The sequence below is a fragment of the Lutjanus erythropterus genome, chromosome 7 (assembly GCF_056507025.1).
Source record: "Lutjanus erythropterus isolate fLutEry1 chromosome 7, fLutEry1.hap2, whole genome shotgun sequence".
In the NCBI taxonomy this organism is placed as follows: Eukaryota; Metazoa; Chordata; class Actinopteri; order Lutjaniformes; family Lutjanidae; genus Lutjanus; species Lutjanus erythropterus.
In genome coordinates this window covers 24,678,490-24,684,479 of record NC_139323.1, presented here as the reverse complement: position 1 = coordinate 24,684,479, position 5,990 = coordinate 24,678,490, and positions in this window count along the sequence as shown.

Sequence of the window (5,990 nt, the reverse complement as noted above, 5' to 3'; positions counted from 1 at the left end):
TTTCTGTGATGGAGTAGACTTTCATTCTCATACCTCTTGTTTGTTCTGTGTGGTAAACTAACACGTGATATGAATATCAAAGAACCTTGCAAAGCTCTTCCGTTTTTCTTCTCGGCGTCAAGAGATTGGTCTTGTCTACAGTGTACCTCTAAATTTAACATGGCACTCCTGGAAATTGAAATATCTGTCTCTCTTAAATTTGGCACATATATGGTGGTGCCCGGAGGATGAACCCCTGGAAAAGGGAGAGTTCACCCAAAAATGAAAATTCGGTCATTATCTACTAACCCTCATACCAAATAAACGTAACACTGCTGGAGTCTCACAGGAAAACAGCACTGCAGAATCTCCCAAACAATTAAAGTGAAAGGTGACCAGTTTTCAAAGTGGAAAAACAACTGAAAAGAAATGCTGCTCGACTGGTGAAGTCCAAGTCTCCTGATGGCACAGATTGTGCAACGTGCCACAGTCACATCACACACACCCAGTTCAGGCTGTGTGTACGTGCATGTGAACGTGGCTCCAAGCTAAGGATCTACAGTGAAGATTTTGGCTAAAAACAGTGCAAATTACGCCTTTCAGGTCAGTTTGGCATGTTGGGGCTTTAGGAGACTTGGATTACACCAGATGAGGGGAGCAGGATGGAGTTTCATTTTTGGGTGAACTATCCCTTAATACAACCATCTACTACACATATAAGGGGGGGGGGGGGCAAATCTCAACTGTTTGCTGTCTTGGCTCCACAATTGTGGAACTGGTTCAGACATGCCCTGATATCAACACTAAAATGTCCGTTTTCAACATTTACTATCAAGGCCCTGGGCTACCTATAGATGCCAAATCTGAAAAATTAAAAAAAGAGAAAAAAAAAAAGAAAAAAAGAGAATTTAATGATTACAGCTCCAGACAGTTTTTATTTTTATTTTTCAGCCAAAAATGGCTGTTTTGATAGTAAAGGCTGCAAACCTTTCAGCTAACCGAGTATGAAAACATAAACATGTCTGAGTTCAACACATATCCTACAATGCTTGTGACACTTTCTGACAGAACCTGCTTGTCTTGCTGAAGAGAAAGTTGTTTGTTTTCTTAAAAAAGCTCCAGGAAATGTACTCCTTCCTTCATGAAGTACCCAGCAACAAAAGCCCTGAATTCATGGCATCCTTTGAAAGGCGCGCTCTGTTGGTATGCATCCATGTGACGCAATAATACCAGAAATGAAAGTGATAACAACTGTGACGCACTTCATTTCATTTCCACTGGATGTCCACAGCCTGAAGACTCTCAGAACAGCATTGATGGGAACAGTGAGATTTCCCTGTTGATATTAAATATATTAAGTACTAAAATTACCAGCATGGTAAATAAACATAAGCAAATAAATTAAACAACTATCAGTATGTGAAATGGCTGCTGAACAAGTAAGCCTGTTTTTTCAATTTTTCATTTTGTTTTGCTGTTAAAGTCTGGCTTACAATTTATGAAATAAATAATATTCATAATCACACCATGTCTTAACAGAAACTGAATGCTATTGATTTTACTGTCAATTCTGTATCCATTGCCATTTTTTTCTTTTTTTTTTTCTTTTTTTTTTTTTGGATCAACCAATCAGATTCTTTAGAAGCATGTGTCACACCTACCAACAGGGTCAACCACACCTCCTCACTAAGATAAAAGTTCCTGTCCCACTCCTATGACTCCTTGCTAGAGCTTCTTTGACAAAGTTGGGAGCTGTCTGAGAGAATTCTCTGAATCCAGAGGTTATGATGAGTGTCTTATTTGTAAAATGCTTTGGACTTATGGACATACAGATCAATGCCTCTGAGAAGATGCAAATGGAATCAGTTTAATTTAAAGGGTTAATGGTTAAGGTTAATGCTCATGACTGTCAAATGATTTCTCCCTTTTTTCCATTCACTCGCCGCCATAAGCCACATCAGTCAGTCGAAAGAATGAACGTTGGCCAGCAGATATTTGAAGCGTAAACCTGATGTTCAGACTGCAGCATTCACACAGATTAGTAATCAGTCTGTCGATCGGGGTTTTGTTTGAACCCGTGACCTTTCAAATCCATAACTGTAACCTCTGAGCTTGGACTTGTGCTTTTTAGGAAGTGTGAAAGAAATGTTGCAGCTTCAAATTCCCTAATGAGAACAACTGTGAAGCACCATACAAGGCAAAAGGATCTCTGGGAGATGGAGGCAGACGGCCAAACCAGCAGCGACTAATGTCTGTCAGTAAACTGACAAACCGAACATCAGACAGGAGGAGGAAGAGGAGAAGGCAGGACGATGGTTTGTGTGAGCAGACGGAGCATGTAGTCACCGTCTGTGGATGCAGCGATGGTGGTGACTGTGTTGATGAAAGGATGGAGGGTCGGCAGCGCTGTTAAAGCAAACAAGCGGACCCACCGGAGAGCTCATTGGCCAGGTCAGCGGGTATGTGGCCTGCAGACAGGGATGAAGTCTCTGAGAGTTTTTGGCTGGACTCGAGGACCAGCGAGTGATGTGCCTGTGGTCCATGATAGAGCTCTGGACCGGGCACGCTGTTCTGTCTCCTCTGGATGGAGACTCACACTGAACTAACCCAGGAAGTTGTGGATTTTGGCCTCTGTGAGCCTCCAGCTTGATGTTTTCCTGTGACAAGATAGAGACCTCCTTCAGAGAGGCAGCATGGAGGAGAGTAGATACAAACAGTCCTGTGATAATAATCCCAGCTGACTTTTGTACACATTTATATTGTGTTTGCTTACTCCTTTTTAGTCAGTGTTCATATGCCACAGGTTTACTTTTTGTGAACTCTCACACTGCGCCGTGTGTCCAGAAAGACGGAAATCATCATTCAGCTGTTGGATTTAAAGACTACAGGACACTGGACGATCAGTTGATTACTCAATGAGGGATCCTCTTCCAATGCATTGCTCATAATTCTTCCTCATTCAAAAGGTTTTGGAATATAAAGTGTTGTATGTGGTATTAATTATAAAGCACCTTGAGACTAGTGTGATTTTGAGGTTATATAAATAAAGCTGAAGTCATGTTTCAACGCCAAACATTCACTGGTTCCAACTTCTCAAATGTGAGGACTGGGATCGACTAAAACTAGATACTAGAGGCTCATAAAAATATTGATGTTTGAGACTTTAAAAGGTCTGTTAACAATATTATTATTTATGGTTTATTTGATAAAGACAGATACAACATACACAGACAAACTAATTTGCAACAGTGAGTAAAAAAAGAAGATAAAGTGAGAACAAAGCTGATTAGAATCTGAGCCCAGCAAGACACAATGAAGCACAAAGTTAAAGACATTTAAAAAAAAATAAAACATGAGTACAGGTTTGTTGGTAACTGTCTTAAAGATGGTGAACTTTACAGCAAATGTCCAGTGATCAGGTAGTGAGTTCCAGGACTTTGCACGGCAGATACCTACAAAAACAACACAAGATCCCTTTTATTTCACAACTGGACCAGACTATGCTAACAACTCTACTTAGACACAGCGGTGCTTTAAGATAAATACAAATCTAAACATGATAAAATGCTGATGGTTAACATGTTCACCATTACTTAAATGTGTTGGCATGCAAACATTTTGGAAATTAGCACTAAATACAAAGCATAGTTGTGGTTGATGGAAGTGTCATTGTTTTTGCAGGTATTTGACATAAACTTAAGAACTGGACAAATTAAACATTTAACCCGATGATGCTGATAGAGGGAAAAGTCAGGGGATCACCACAGATTTTACAAAAATGTCCAACTTATCTGATTTCAGCTTCTCAAATGTGAATATTTTCTGGTATCTTTAGTCCTCTATGATACAACAAGGTCTTTTATAAACATGAATCAACATTTTTTCACAATTTTCTGACGTTTTATCGACCAAACAACTAATAGATTAACTGAGAAAACGATCAACATATTAACAACATATTAAACTTCCCTGCGACTAAAGTTTATCGTGTTGACGTTCACTCGGCCCGTCTGAACCCAGATCGGGCGACTGATGTCAAAACAGTCTGAAGAGTTACATAATGCTCTTTATCGTCGCTGGCATCCGTCAGCAGCAGCTGGGCAGGACAAGTGGTGAGTCTACGCACTGATTTTAATCCCTGAACAACACTTTGTTGATTAATTACCTTCTTGAGCTCTGTGCTTGAATTCCACAGCTGATGAGAGTCGTACAGCGTGAAACCTCACTGGCTGCTGATCTGCACGGACAAGGGCGCTTTCTGTTGTCTGGTGGGGACATGGAGACTTGTTTAAATGTTGAGACAGACACTGTGTAGAGAAGACAAACTGTTGATGTAAGAGAAGATGCCGTTCCAGTGCAGCAAACTGGTATGTAAGAGTACGTTCAGACACTTTTGACATATTTTTTAGCTTTATTAGGCCCAAAAACTTCACCACTAGTCATTGTATTGCGCTGCAAAGCCCTTGTCTCTGATTTACTCAAAAATAAGAGACCCAAGATTTCCTTTTTTTTGTGCATCAGGATTGATAAATCAACCAATGAAATTAGTCAGCCAACAAAATTAGTCTGCAACAGTTTAATAATAATAGAATGAATAATCAATTTATTCTTCTCTCATATGTTTCCTCTTGGTTGCTGCTGTCTGGTTACATCTGGTTACAAGTCTGTTTGACCTTTAGTCTCCTTTTGTCCAAATATTCTTATGTTAAAACTGTTTCTCAAACTTTTTCTGGCATGCCCCTCTCTAGAAGAAAAAAAGAAAGTTCACACCCACCCTTTTTTTTTAATTATGGGGAAATCAACAAATAAAAAAGGATCCAAGTTGAATTTTAGTGAAATAAAGGTCAGCATGGTAACGTCATTATGTTGTCATATTCATTCAGCTTAGCTTTAAGCCATAATTTTCCCCTGGTAATCCTCACCCCCTGGCGTTGGCTCTATCTCCCACCAGGGGGTCTGCCCCACAGTTTGAGAACCACTGGATGAAAGGTTAAGGCTATTATTGTTCTATATTTTCCAAATCCAATAAAATGACCAAACAAATCCCCCATTGTCTTAGTCCATCTCCCAATACTTTCCTACTTCATTACCGTGTCTCTTTCTCTCAGTCATAAGCTCACTGGTTCCTTCTGGAGAAATAACTCTTTAGAAAAGAGGCACCAATATTTGGTTTCATTGTTAAAAAAGGCTTGGTCATTTCCTAAAACAGCTAGCCATTGTAGTTTTTAGCAAACGTGACTTTAACAGGAGTAAATCATTCATTTGTTGGGGACTATTTACAGCAGCGGATCAATACAGATTTAGTACTCGAGTGCAGTGATTCTGGTAGATCTGGTACCAGTCCACACAGTGATGGCTATCTGCTGTAAAGATGTGAATTTTGAAAGCTGGTGTGCAAAAGAAAGAATGAAAAGCTCTAAGAATGAGCGGGCACATGGAGGTAGAGCACTGCTTAGAAGTTTGGAGGATCCAGGTTTGATCCCTGGCTGAATTTTGAAAGATGGTGTCCAAAAGAAACAGCGAGAAGCTCTAAGAAAGAGAAGTCAAACTGTCTGATCCAACAGCTGAGCTTGTAAGAGGACTGCTTAGAGATTTAAGACTGTTTGTTTGATTCCTTATGAGGTTTGATGAATTTTGAAGGTCAATGTCTGTAAGAAAAAGTGAAAGATTCTGAGAAACAAACTGTGACTAATTGATCCAATGACTCAGTTGGGAAGACGACAGATTACAAGTTGGAGGTTTTGTGTTCGATCCTTATAAGGCTCGATGAACTCTGAAGGCTGGTGTCCAGAAAAAAAAAATTAAAACCTCTGAGAGAACTAGTCCAACTGTTTGATCCAGTAGCTCTGGTTGGAAGAGGATGGCTTGGGAGTTTGAGGCTGTGGGTTCACAGTGAATTTTGAAGTCCAATGTCCGAAGTGAAGACTTAAAAGCACTCAGAAAGAATATCTTAACGTGAGTGGGACTTGGTGGCACGGTGGTATTGTTCACAGCTGGGAGAAGCATGGTGA